General features: G+C 31.1%; 1 pseudogene; it reads right to left on the minus strand.

Moving 5' to 3' along the window:
- Nucleotides 1-1,344: 1,344 nt before the first annotated feature.
- LOC127719200 (kinesin-II 95 kDa subunit-like) lies at nucleotides 1,345-14,906 on the minus strand (annotated as a pseudogene).
- Between the last annotated feature and the right edge of the window lie 209 nt (nucleotides 14,907-15,115).

Genomic DNA, 15,115 nt, shown 5'->3' on the forward strand with positions numbered 1-15,115 from the left:
CTGTCACATAAACTTAACATTAACCAAGTAAACTAAACATTGACCAATGAACCATGAAAATGAGGTCAAGGTCAGATGAACCATGCTAGGCAGGCATGTACAGCTAACCACTCTTCCATACAACAAATATAGTTGACCTATTGCTTATAGATTAAGAAAAACAGATCAAAACACAAAAACTTAACACTGAGCAATGAACCTTGAAAATGAGGTCAAGGTCAACTAAAACCTAAGTGACTGACATATAGATCATAAAATATTTCCATACACCAAATATAGTTGAACTATTGCATATAGTATTAGAAAAAAAGACCAAAACTCAAAAACTTAATTTTGACCACTGAACCATGAAAATAAGGTCAAGGTCAGATGACACCTGCCAGCTAGACATGTACACCTTACAATCATTCCATACACCAAATAAAGTAGACCTATTGCATACAGTATAAGAAAAACAGACCAAACACAAATACTTAACACAACCACTGAACCATGAAAATGAGTTCAAGGTCAGATGACACCTGCGAGTTGGACATGTACACATTACAGTCCTTACATACACCGAATATACTAGACCTATTGCTTATAGTATCTGAGATATGGACTTGACCACCAAAACTTAACCTTGTTCACTGATCCATGAAATGAGGTCAAGGTCAAGTGAAAACAGTCTGACGGGCATGAGGACCTTGCAAGGTACGCACATACCAAATATAGTTATCCTATTACTTATAATAAGAGAGAATTTAACATTACAAAAAATCTTAACTTTTTTTTCAAGTAGTCACTGAACCATGAAAATGAGGTCAAGGACATTGGACATGTGACTGACGGAAACTTCGTAACATGAGGCATCCATATACAAAGTATGAAGCATCCAGATCTTCCACCTTCTAAAATATAAAGCTTTTAGGAAGTTAGCTAACGCCGCTGCCGGATCACTATCCCTATGTCGAGCTTTCTGTGACAAAAGTCGCAGGCTCGACAAAAACTGCTTTATACAAACAGTTAACACTGCCCCCTGATTGAGATACCAATATCTGGCATTCTGTGTGGCTCTTGTCCTAGGCAAGACTAAAATAGGTATGTTTAAAAGACCCCTTTCAGAAATCTATCATGTACTATTTTGGTTCATGAACATCTTATCATGGTGTTTTACTGTTTTACTTTTAAAGATTTCAAATGGTTTAGCACTTACAAGTTTATTATAATATAATGACTATATTACAGGTTTCACAAACCAATTATCTCCCCTTTTGTACTTAAGGCGGGTTGCACTTACAGATCTTTAGACAGACAGGCGTGACAAACACTGGTTTGTGACAGAATAAAACGACATAAAAATATCAGCATGAAATAATTTATTAAGATAATTACCACATAATAAATATAAAACAGATCATGGAAAGAAACAACCATTTAGTTTGTATAAATGACATATACAATCAATAAAAATAAATATGGACGGAAATTAATATAAAATGAATACTGCTTATAAATGATACATACAAAAAAGATTGTAACAGTGTTTTCCTATAGAAATTTGTGAGAGAACAGAGACAAAGGTACAATTTTTCTCAAAGAAGTTTGTAAAGTAACATTTATATGAATGAACTAAATGGAAATAATTGCAACTAAGGCCACATTTACACTGCCTAAGTGAAACATGTTTTGTGAACACAAGATTTATTGTTTACATCTTTTTGAAATAAAACTAATCAATTGTTTGACATGCAATCAATTCTTTATTCAAAAGTATTTTAACAACTTTAAGAATTTTCAAAATTAACTCATTGATACTTTATAATTAATGTTCATAAACTTAATTAAACATTGTGAATGTGGCCTCACCCTTGAATAGCACACAAAAATTTGAATGTTACTTTTTCTGTTAAAGAAATTCTTCCGAATATATTGAAAACATTTTATACCTTACAACTGACTCAAACATAAATGTATTAAATGTCTCAAAACATAAATGTAATATAGGTTTTTAAAAAATACAAGGAAGCTGTCATGTTTTTTGTAATCATAAATAGTGAATTTTGGTAAGATTCGGTGCAGCATTTGAAACTTTCGTTGCTTTAATTTTTTTGGCTACTGAAAAAGACCCACTATATCTATATCATTTTACTTGTAAATTATTCAGTTCAAAATTTAGTGAGTTGAAAGGTAATTAATACTACATGAGATGTGTCACAAATCAATGTCAGTTTCTAGCACTATGTTCATAGTTTTGTTCTGTTTGCTTTCGTATGAGAAATACACATATTGGGCACATCAACTGCATGACAATGATAGATTACTAACTCAGACAATAACTGTGTGAATATCATTAACACTCTTCTTCCAAAATTCACATGTATACACAACATTAAATATCACAGATAGAAATATGTTATTTATGTACATAACTCCCTGTTGTGAACAATATATCTTCATGAAAAGTCTTTTTTTTTATGTAATTATGGTCAATTTTGTATGAAATGAAAGTTTACACAGAAATTATCCTTAGTGACAGACTTTCAGGGAAACCAAACAATTTCACAACAAAACAATACTTACAATATTTAGTACATGTACAAACAAACCCTTTAACAGACTTTATCATTAAACATTAGAGTTTACAATATGTTACAATGGTTGATGTTGCCACTGACTGAGTAGTAGTGATACTTTTTTTATATTTGAGACTTTTGTAGCAAGCCAGACAAAAATTACAGCATAATAAATAAAATGACAGAATTTCTACAACTTATATATTACATACTTAAACTTTGAACATTGTAAAATCAAATTGGAAAAAGTTTGCATGAAGTTGTGTGTGCAGAAAGACATGGTATCAGCTGTAAATAGAGGTCACATGGCAACCAAACCTCATGGTCACTTAGGAACCAGACCTCGTGACTGTGGAAATTTCTGTGACTGTTCATTCCTCTTTGATGATTTTGGTCTGCTGCTACAAAATATTCAAATTACATTTGTCAAGATCATGCATTGATAAAAGCAATCTGGAGGTCTTTCATGAAAGTTCCCTCAAATGTTCACCTGTCAGTGGTTTATTTAGTTGGTAATAAAAGTTATAAAAAAAACTGTTACCTGTAAAATTAAAATTAATCTGACATGAAACAGTTTAAGGTGACCATAAACTTTAGCCTGAAGAACTTTTTGCAAAGTTATCCTTTAATTACCTCTTATAGAAATTAAACAGAACAATTTAAAATATGAATACAATTCTTAAGTAAATCTTGTAATAATCTAATGTCCTTTGGTAAAGATAATGTGGTAACATAAAAATGTCTTTTCTGAAGTCATATCTGGTTTGATGTATAGGTATCTGTATAGTAATATAACCATGGGAGATCACTCATGAAAAAACAAGTATTTCAGTGATTTTGATCTTATATAAAACAAAACAAAACAAAAATGTTTTATAGAAAATTTCCAGTCATGTTTAGAATATTAAAACAAATCTGCTATTGAAGTCTTTAAAAATTAGTTTTGAAAGAAACAGACTGAAATATAAACAAAAGGTAACTAATAATGGATTTACATTTTGTCTTTCAAGCATTTATTACTTTTGCATTTCCATATACACTGATTTAAAAAAAAAAATCATAAACTTGAAATCTAAAACATTTTATACCACCAGCTTTAACATAATAATCTTTATTTGTAATTACCACAAAAAAGGTGACCTCTCATTTTGATGTACTGAATTTCTTACCACAAAAATTAAACTTGTTTAAATGTAGATTCTATGACTACTTTAAATTCAAAAGAATAATTCTTGAGAAACAAATACATATCTTTCTAATCAATGATTCAAAATGTAACAGTGTTCTTATATTTGACAAATATATTACACAAATATTCATGGAAATATAAACCTTGAACTATACTTTCTTCAAATACTTTCAGATTTTTAGTAATAACTAAAAGAAGATATAGGGAATAATGATTGTGTTGCATTTGCTTGCTGATACATTTGTCAAATAATTTATTTCTTGTGACATCCAGTTACTTCAATTTTCTATTTAAGTTTTTGAAGTCTAGATAACAATTTTGCCAGTTTACATGTTTTTCCAGATTTTTCCCAACACCATTTAGGGTACGTTATGTTTAAAGTCTTGAAAAAAGTAATAGTATTTTTTCTGTTTCACCGGACATTTAAAAATGGACAAAACAATGTGAACTCACAATCAGAAAACCGATTTTTTCCCTTGAAACTATTACCACTAATAGCAATTTTGAAATAGGTAAAATAGATTATCTCCCCTTTGAATAGTATGACCAAGATTATATTCCTTTCTGCACATTCTCAGGTAGTGTTCTTCAAATGAGTATAATTGAGTTTATTCTACATTGGCTAGAGGTATAGGGGAGGGTTGAGATCTCACAAAACATGTTTAACCCCGCCACATTTTTGCACCTGTTCCAAGTCAGGAACCTCTGGCCTTTGTTAGTCTTGTATGTTTTTTTAATTTTGGTTCATTTATTATTATTATGGCGGCACGGACAGACAGGGTGATTCTCTTTCTGGTTATCTTACAAGCAAAACTCCATATCAAAAGTAGATATTTAAGAACAAAAAATTACTTACTTTTTACGAGGCTTGGCTTTCATACTAAATACATTTGGAGTTCTGAAACATACAAAAAGTCAAAATTTCAGGGAGCAGTAAATTTAATAACAACATTTTTGTTTTTCATAATGAGTAGTATTTTTTTAATCTACAGACTGTGTATCATTTACATGTTTCATTATCGATTATCTTCTAACATCAGCTATTGAAATCGTAATCTGTACTAAAATCACTAGATTAATTAGGTATGTCATTCAATCATGCACTCAGGTACAATAAGTACTTTATCTTTGATATGTTTAGAGGATGACAAATCTCATCAGGTTTAAAGGGGCAAAATCACTACATCAGTTTGAAGAGGCAGAAGCAGCATATAGATTTGAAGGGCACAAATGAGAACCAGGAATTTCTTCTTCCAATCATGCCTTTAAAATGATTGCAGCAAAATGAGGAATTTGGAAAAAAGATTCTTCCACAAATTCCTTCTGTCCAAGTATGGTTTGCTCTAATATAGAAAAATAAGAAAAAGATGAAGTTCTTATTTGAATAGTTTTCAATGGGAATGTATTTGGCACCTTCCTGCTACATATGCATTCAATCAGCACAAAATGAGGTATTTGCATAGAGGTTCTCCCAATCATCTTTCTTAAAAAGTTTGAAAAGAGTTTATTTTGATATAATTTCATAAAGAAATTTAAAAATAGAACAATTAGAATAAGGAATTGTTCCTTGCAGACATGTTTTTTTACCAGACTGAAATAAGGAAAAAAGATATACAAGTTTTCCCATGGGCCTATCAAACACTTTTCCTTGTCAAGTTTGGTACACATTTGCCATGAAAGTTTCATGGTAATGTAAACCTAATCAGCCTCACTTATATTGTGCACAGCATCTGAACAGCATGAAAAGAGGTCAATTTGAAGAAAGTCTCCAACGCCTTGTAGTTTGATAGGAATAAAATTTGACCAATCAAGCTGTTGTCCAGTTTTCTCCAAATTGAAACAAAATGACAATTTATACCTGATTCTATTCTTGTTTTGTTAATTCTGGCTTACTAGTTGCGGAGTTAATACAAATATAAAATGATTGAAGAAAAATAATTTATTTGCATATCATGACAAAAATTGCACATGAATAGTACCCACCCTCCTTCAATATCTATATCCTCTTCGTCCTGTAGAGCTGCATCTAGTGCTGCTTGAATACGTGGCGCCACCTGTGGCAGGTCATAATCCCTTGTAGTTCTGTTAGGCATGTCTAACTCGACCATCATTATATTCTCCCCCTATAATACATAATAGTTATATGTCTAATTCGACCATCATTATATTCTCCCCCTATAATACATTATAGTTATATGTCTAATTCGACCATCATTTTATTCTCCCCCTATAATACATAATAATTAATTCTTCCTTATTGATGTTCAATGAGTACTTTTTCACATTAGATGTAATACAGCTGTTACTTTTTCATTACACATGAAACTCATATAGGAGAGAACATTTTTGATTCAAGAAAACCTTTTTATTTTGTATTTGATTAATTTCTTTTCCCATTATAAATTTGTCAAAATAATGGCTTAAAGTTCTGAATTTTGGCATCCTTTTACTTTAGACATTTGTAAAAAATATCTTGGGTAATGCTGTTGTTCATATCTAAATATCAATGACAAGATCTAAAAAAAACAAGCATTCTGAGAGTATGGCAATACATAGTCCCCTATCGGTTAAAAATTAATTGTACTGGAAAATGCTTACTTGATCTATAACTTGTCATGGTGTAAACTATATAACAAATATCAAGTCAATATCTTCAAGCATGACAAAAAAAAGTGCGGAAAACTGATTATTTGAGTGAATTTTCTAAGTCCAAGGACCATAACTCTGCACAAAATCATCAGACCGGAACAAAATTCGAACTTGATCTGTAACTTGTCATGATAAAACAATGTACCAATTATTAAATCAATATCTTTAAGAATGACGACGCCGCCGACGACATGCCAACGTCATACCAATATACGACCGCAAAATTTAAATTTGAAGACAATATTGAAAAAATTATAATAATATTCAAATTTATTACTAAGCATGATGGTGTTGTTTTATTTAGTGTGTTTTGCGACATGTAAATTGTAGTTGTTTTTTACCTGGTTGTCTTCCCTTTTTTTAGCAAAATTTTTCTTCTCTTCACCTCTTTGTATTGTATGTTTGTAAGTTAGTTCTACTATATAATGTGATATGTAATGTTCTATCTATTCATGTGACTATCTCTTTCAATAAAAAACAAACAGAACCCAAGTACAACCACATTAAAAGATAAAAGAGGGTTAATATTTCTTTAGTTCTATTCTTTATATTCTATGCAGAAGGACAGATCAGAAATATGTATGGACTGCATTCTAACATCTATTGAGTGATAAGGTCTATAAAATTTTCCTTTTAATGGTAAAAATCCAGCACTTTTTCCCTGCCTATTATCTTTGGTAAGACAGTTACATTGAAATACAAACCTTAAAACGTGGGTTACCTCCCATGGCAGATGCAACTTTAGCATAATCTGAAACAGGTCGTCTGTTACCTAAGGCTGACTGTGGTCTCTTTGCCATTGTTATTGTACTGTAAACATTGAACAATGAAATAATATTTGATAAAACTGAAGAGAAATATATCTATTATTCAAATGCATATGGAAGAACATCAGGGAATAAAGTTTGGTCTTAGAAAATTCAATTTGTTAGTTGATTTATTGTTAACTACAATGGGCCTTGTTGCAGAGAAGAAAAATATAGACTAAAGATTTACAAATAAAAAACTAAAGTAAACAAAATATTTTTAAACATGGTCATTCGTTGGACTAACCACTATTTTGATTTTTTTCACCCAGAGATGGTACATTTCTCAGTTTTCCTGGCAACATCATAAAACTTTAATTTTTATTGCCTTTTAAAGTGGTTTTTAGTGCTTTTGCTACAGTTTCAGTGCTTCATAGATGAAATCAATATCCTCTTGTTTTATATATGTTTGGTTTTTGATCTTTTTACAGAATGGAAACCTACTTTTTCTGAGCAAGTGGCCGAAGCTTCCATGTTTCTTCATCTTCATCAAAGAATGCTCTGTTATTCAGCTTCTGTTTTTCCTCTGCTGGAATGAAGTTCTCTATAATAAGCAGTCTGCAATATAAATCAAGGCATGTGATTGACATATATTTATTCACCTATTTCTGTTTTCCGTAAACTCAAACATTTATGAATGGATATATATTAGCAATTGTTAAACAATAGACACATATGAGAGATTCATTATTGCGATTCCAGGATATGCTGCATAAAATAAAGCTAAAAAATTATAATTGCTAATTTTTAGTTTCTGTCACAATTTTCACATTTATAAAACATCACAAATATTTCTGAATAAACAGTATCATGCCTACAATCAGACCTCACATCACAAATATTTCTGACTTACCAGTATCATGTCTACAATCAGACCTAACATCACAAACATTTCTGACTAAACAGTATCATGCCTACAATCAGACCTAACATCACAAACATTTCTGAATAAAAAGTATCATGCCTACAATCAGATCCTAAATCACTATAACCCTTACAAGTGCAGTTATGTTACTGCCACAATCAAAGATCTTTTTTAGGCTCAAATTGTGAATAATAGATCCACAGCTAGATTAAGACAATTCTATGGAATTATGCTAGCTTTCATTCAAATCTAAAATCATGCTCCTGTTATTATACTGATGCTTTTTAAAAGAGTCTGTGGAATAACATATCCTACTTTAGTTTGAGGTCCCTGGTTAATTCTTCTTGAGTTTGTTCCAGTTCTTGTCTTTCTTTGGAATGTTCTTCCTGGAGATCTAATATTTCCTGTTTTGTTCCCTGCAGCTTTGCAAACAACTGAAATGAAAAGCAAAAGTTATTTTTCCTTGTTAGAAAATTACACATTATATCACAAATACTTATTTAAAAAAAAGCTAGCAGTTATGATGGTATTCAAGTGACTTTTTCACTTATCAATTTTTTTTATTTTGGATGTTTCCAGAAAAAAAAAATGATTGCAAAATAGAGAAATATCCAGTGCCAAATTCAACATTTCTCATTTGCTATTTCTGATATTATTAAAAGATTACCCACTTGTCTAAAACGCCATTAAAAATACTAAAAAACTGATATAACAAAATTTTAAATGGTGACCAATACCGAATATGTCACACTCTAATTATGTTGACGTACTTTTTTAAGTTTCTTGGTTTTGACTTCAATTTCTTGCTGTAATGATTAGTAGGTTTCCTGCATCTCGACTGTAGATCCTTCTTTTTCATCCAATTTCTGTTGCATTTCTCTTTCCTTCCGTTTCTGATCTGCAATCTCCACTCGTCTTTGCTCCAGTGCCCTCTGCTGCTCATTTGTGTGATCCACAATATTTCGACCACCCATCAGCAATTTACTCTCCATAGCTTTTATTTTGGAAGACAATGCCTCTTTAGCTTCTTTTTCTCGTTGCAATTTTTCTTCTCTGTCTTTCATTTCCTGTAGCAATTTTTCTTTTTCCTGTAAAAAATTAAATTCATATTAACTTACATATATCTGTGATTTTGTGTAGTGACTACTACTTGCTGGTAAACCATTAACCCTGGACTACCTTGTGGGTTCAAACAAGGTGGGAAAACATCTATGGAGGATAAATGCTATTTTGTGGTTTAAGTATGGGATATAACAATGTTATTAATTGACAAGCATCATGTAGATGAGTATTAAACAATGATAATGGACTGTTATCTGTTTTAGCAGACTTTGTTGTCTTACCTCTATCACCATTGTCTGGTTATTGAGTATAGACTGTTTTTATCAGACCTTCTAGTCTTACCTCTATCACAATCGTCTGGTTATTGAGTATAGAATGTTTTTTTATCAGACATTCTCTTCTTACCTCTATCACCATTGTTTGGTTATTGAGTATAGACTGTTTTTATCAGACCTTCTCGTCTTACCTCTATCACAATCGTCTGGTCATTGAGTATAGAATGTTTTTTTATCAGACATTCTCTTCTTACCTCTATCACCATTGTCTGGTTATTGAGTATAGACTGTTTTTATCAGACCTTCTCGTTTTACCTCTATTACCATTGTCTGGTTATTGAGTATAGACTGTTTTTATCTGTCATTCTCGTCTTACCTCTATCACCATCGTCTGGTTATTGAGTATAGACTGTTTTTATCTGTCATTCTCGTCTTACCTCTATCACCATTGTCTGGTTATTGAGTATAGACTGTTTTTATCAGACCTTCTCGTCTTACCTCTATTACCATTGTCTGGTTATTGAGTATAGAATGTTTTTATCAGACCTCGTCTTACCTCTATCACCATTGTCTGGTTATTGAGTATAGACTGTTTTTATCTGTCATTCTCGTCTTACCTCTATCACCATCGTCTGGTTATTGAGTATAGACTGTTTTTTTATCAGACATTCTCTTCTTACCTCTATCACCATTGTCTGGTTATTGAGTATAGACTGTTTTTCTTGCTCCAACTTGGCTTTCTGTTCACTCATGTAGGCTTCAGCATCTTTTTCATTTCCTTCCCCTTCACTACCCTCACCCTCATCATCTTCTGAACCTTCAGATTCACTAACTATCTCACCTAAAAATATCAGTCACTGAAGTCATAAAAAAAAATATAACAGTTTCAAACCAACTGAAAACATTACTTTTATCATCATTGTTGGTATCCTTTTGTAACAAAACAGATGTAATGTAATCAGCATGAATACAATTTTTTTAAGTGAAATTATTTGTAGGAAAAAGACAATTTTGTATAATAAATATATGTGAGTTTTCCAAGGAAATGTTGATTGCTGTCCCCAAATAATATATGCAGAATGGCCAAGTCCACATTTTTTAAAAATTTTTGTTTTTTTAACCAACTTCAGATATTTTATTGCATCAATAGTTGTTAACAAAGCCCCTTAGTGTTACAACAATGGCATTAAGGTTCCTCCATGCATTGTTAATTACCTCCTCTCTGTATTGTTAATTACCAATAAAAACAGGGGATTTCATTAGCAAACTTCTTATACATCTATATATTTTAAGTGTTAGTTTCAATTTACAGAGTAATTCTACAAACATGCACATGTTTTTGGTGGCATATCAAAGATACAATGAAAAAGAAAATGGTTCTTCGACTGTCTTTTGTTTAGCTGTTAGTTTCTGATTTTAAAAACAAAAGTGGAAGCATGGTTTCCAAATCATGTAATCTTTTGGATCGAAAGGTCAGTAATATTGAATTTATAATGATTTCCTTTTAAATAATGTCTCATCATTCAATTACTTCAAACATATCAGGTATTTAAACAAAAATTAGGAAGGAGCAGTTCTTTATGAGCATTTTTCTTACTTTTATTTCCATAATTTTTTAATGTGAAACAAAGAGATAAAGAATCAAATTTCTAAGATTCTCTTATGAACTTTTCTCAAAAATGATTGTTTCCAATGATATAAAATTTGTGTTTCAATTTCATTTTTGTATGGGAAACCCAAAAAACCATTTAGGTCAAAATAGCATGTGTATAACTTCATGTCCTGTAGAAGAAACTGTACAAGTAAATAGGAATTCTGTGAAGCTGTTTCAAATAGCTGTGAATTAACAATCTGATATAAGCAGAGATGATAAAGTCCATGTTTTGGTATGGGAAACCCCAAAATCAAAATAGCTGGTACACAATTTTATATTCAGTAGTTTGATAACATCAATAAAACACTCTCATTTTGTTGAATTTCTTGTATGAGAAACATCTTTATCAATATAACTTTGATTCCTGTTGAAGAAATATCATTTCTTACCATCTTCATTTCTTCTTACTCTCTTCTTCTTTTTCTTCTTCCTTGGTCCTCCTTTAGCATCTAAATGTGCCTTCAATCTGTAAATACAAACTTTCAAATGAGTTCTTTCTTTTTCAATACACCTTGTCACTATTTGGAAATCTGCGCTGCTTGAACTATTGACGTCATACTACAATCACTTTTCCATTGTGGCGAGAGTTAGTTTCTATTGTGATGTCAAAATTTTACGGGAACCTTTGTGATGTACAGTAATGGCGGACAAATAGCGATAAGATGTATTGATTGGTCACTAGTCTTGACAATATTGATGATTATTTGTAGTCGTTTGCTTAATTTCAAAAATACATGTTAATACCGTCAAGTATATTTAAACACTTTGTTGTCTCTTTGACTCATTCCCCATTTCCATTCTCAATTTTATTCAACACAATTACAATGGTCTATTTTTACCTCATGCTTTAGTTTTATGAAATCTGTCAGACTACTGTTACTATTATCTTTAATTCAAATAACAGATATGTAGAATCTTTAACTGGTTGAAATATAGGATTTTAGGAAAATTCCAGACCATTGTGAATTTTAACTATATAAATGTATTTGTGAACAATTGACTTTTAAAGATGTCAAAAAGATCAAACACAGAAAATTGGAGAAAATGAACTTATTTTCTTCTTACACAACAAATTTGAAAATTATTAAGACAAAAAAGGCTCTAGCCAGAAGCCTGTAATACAGTGGCTGTAGTTAGTTGCTATCTGCCAAATTTGTTTTTGGGATTAATTTTGGTAGTATAAATGAGGCTTTTGGATTGTTTCACAATTTGTCATCCCCTGGTGTTTTTTTTAGCTTACTATATAGGGTAAGGGTTTTTCTCAGTTTTGGTAGCTATAGTATCTTGTGGAGAGTTGTCTCATTGGCAATCATACCACATCTTCTTTTTTATATAGCTATACTGTGACCTACACATGTTCAAATCTTTATCCTTTTTTAATTATTGGATTATAATTGTCTCATTGGCAATCATACCACATCTCCTTATGTTTACTTGTCTTTAAAGAACCAAACATTATGCCAACAATTTGTAAAGATCTTATTTGGCTATCAGTTAGCAAGAAATGTGCTAAAAATAAACTGACAAATCCATGGACAATTTTGTTAATAAAACTGATTTTTTACATGAAAATGATGTTTTTGATAATTGTCGTTTCTGAACCTTTTACTTCATTGCTGTAATACAAGTACTAGTCCCTCAACAGTTATACTGAGATAGTGATGTTTTGTTTTGTTCTGTGACAAAGTTAGGACCGGATTATCCTTAATAGATTATCTACTACTAATCACACTATCACAGTTTATACCTTGCAATTTCTTCCTGGAATTCTCTTAACAAGGCATCTTTAGGATCTTCATTTATCTTTGGTTTGTTCTTTATGTTCTTGGCACGATTAGCATACCTGTTTATATATAATAAATCCATCATTTAAACTATGAAGCCTATCTTACTACTGTTGCTGTATTTTCTTTCATAAATGAAATATCTCAGTTTTTTTAAATATTATTTGGATATATATTAGGAATGTTAATTTTGTCATAGCCAGTACTCAAGTACTTTCAAGGTCAACTAAGAGGATTTTCAAAAACAAAAGATCAAGTAATTTGTGCTTGTATTGTTCATTTCATTACTGTGGATTCATTATTATGATTTGTGGGATACCTGTTTTCGTGGATTTCGTGGGTAGAGGTTAACAAATTTAAATGTTCAAGGAAGTACACATTTTCTAAAGGTTTGTGTACAGACTTTTTCAAATCCACAAAATCAAATATCCATGAAAATTTTGAGTTTTCCTCATTCAATGAAAAATAAACGAATTCCCAGTATCCCATTGATTATGTACTATAATTCGTCACAGACTGCAATGAATTATATCCAAAACTATGTCACTGGATAAAATCCTTCACCACAAGAAAAACTCAGTTAAAACCATTAACCTGCCTGTGTTAATGTATTACTATTTATTATTCACCTGAGTGTACTTAGTGTTTCATCATAATTATAACTGGCAGGACCAATATTGGCTACCATCACTGTCTTGGCATTTCCTCCTAAAGAATCTGTAAAAATAATCATTCAGGAATCATGTTATATATACCATGACAACAGAGAGCAAAGAGAGAGAGTTTGTTCTCCCCATGTTCTATTCTAATGCTCCAAATAATAAAAAGTATGTGATGTGACAAATTTTCATCAAGCATAGGATACATGGCTGTTAAACATTTTAGTGCAATATATAACATATGAAAAGTGTGAAATATTACATATGAAAAGTGGGAAATATTACATATGAAAAGTTGGAAATATTACATATGAAAAGTGGGAAATATTACACATGAAAAGATGATGTGATATGATGTAGATGTAAGCAACTATATGCAATAATTATATTTCAGGACGATAAATGTTAATGAGATATGAATATATCCTGCTTTGTATTGTTGGACATTTAACATGTTAGCTCATAAGGTAACAGTTAGCAGTTTTTAGTCTCTGTAAGCACCAGTAATATTATATTTTACACTGTCATGATTAAGTCAGTTTTGAGACTATGTAGGTACCATAAGTACAATATAATGCCAAGTAATAATGGAGTCAGTTTTGAGTTCTGGATTCTGAAAGACAGGAGTATCATAACATTATCGTGTAATAATCAAGTCACTTTAAGGTCTCCATAAGAGATATTATATTTGACCTTGAAATAATCGAGTTAGTTTAGAGTCTCTGTAGAGCCTCTGTAAGGAACATGAGTATTATATTTCATCTTGTAATAATTGGGTCAGTTTAGAGTCTCTGTTAGTAATATTATTTACCTTGTAATAATCGTGTCAGTTTTGAGTCTCTAAGACATGAGTTTTATAAGTTACCTTGTAATAATCGAGTCAGTTTAGAGTCTCTATAAGGAACATGAGTACTGTGTCCATCAACTAAAGCTGAGATTACATTGCACAAGGCAGATAAGGAAAAATTTATCTTTGTTGCTTCCTTGAATCTGTCACCCTTAAAATAAAAGCAATACTAGACAAATGACATGTCAAAAAAAGACACTAATAAAATTGAGAATGGAAATGGGGAATGTGTCAAAGAGACAACAACCCGACCAAAGAGCAGAAAACAGCCAAAGGCCACCAATGGGTCCAATTCATAAATTGTTGCGATTTCTGGAAATGCTGCAAACAAATAACGCTATCAAAATTTAAAATAATTTTTGCAAACCTATCCAATCATATTTTTTGCACAAACAAAAACATCACAAAAAATTTCTGAATTTACAGCAGTTTTTGTAGTGAAACAGTACTATTTCCAACACATACCTGACTCTGTGTTTTACTCTGCCTTTCACTGCCTGCCAAGTCCACTAAATTTAGTCTTCCTACTCTAATATGGTTCTCACCATCTTCTGCCATCTGTTGTAACATAAAAATATACATAGAGTAAATTTCATGTTGTATACTCTGTTGTAAAAATGCTTTCATTTTTATTCCATCAAATATACATAAATTAACATAAAGTAAATTAAGAACAAAACAACTGACATTTTCAAAAGGCAAAAAAAAAAATTTCATTCCAATACACTTAATAATTGCAATTTTACAGCTTATCTCCATTTAAAGAC

This window comes from Mytilus californianus, unplaced genomic scaffold, assembly GCF_021869535.1.
Source record: "Mytilus californianus isolate M0D057914Y unplaced genomic scaffold, xbMytCali1.0.p SCAF_100, whole genome shotgun sequence".
NCBI lineage: Eukaryota > Metazoa > Mollusca > Bivalvia > Mytilida > Mytilidae > Mytilus > Mytilus californianus.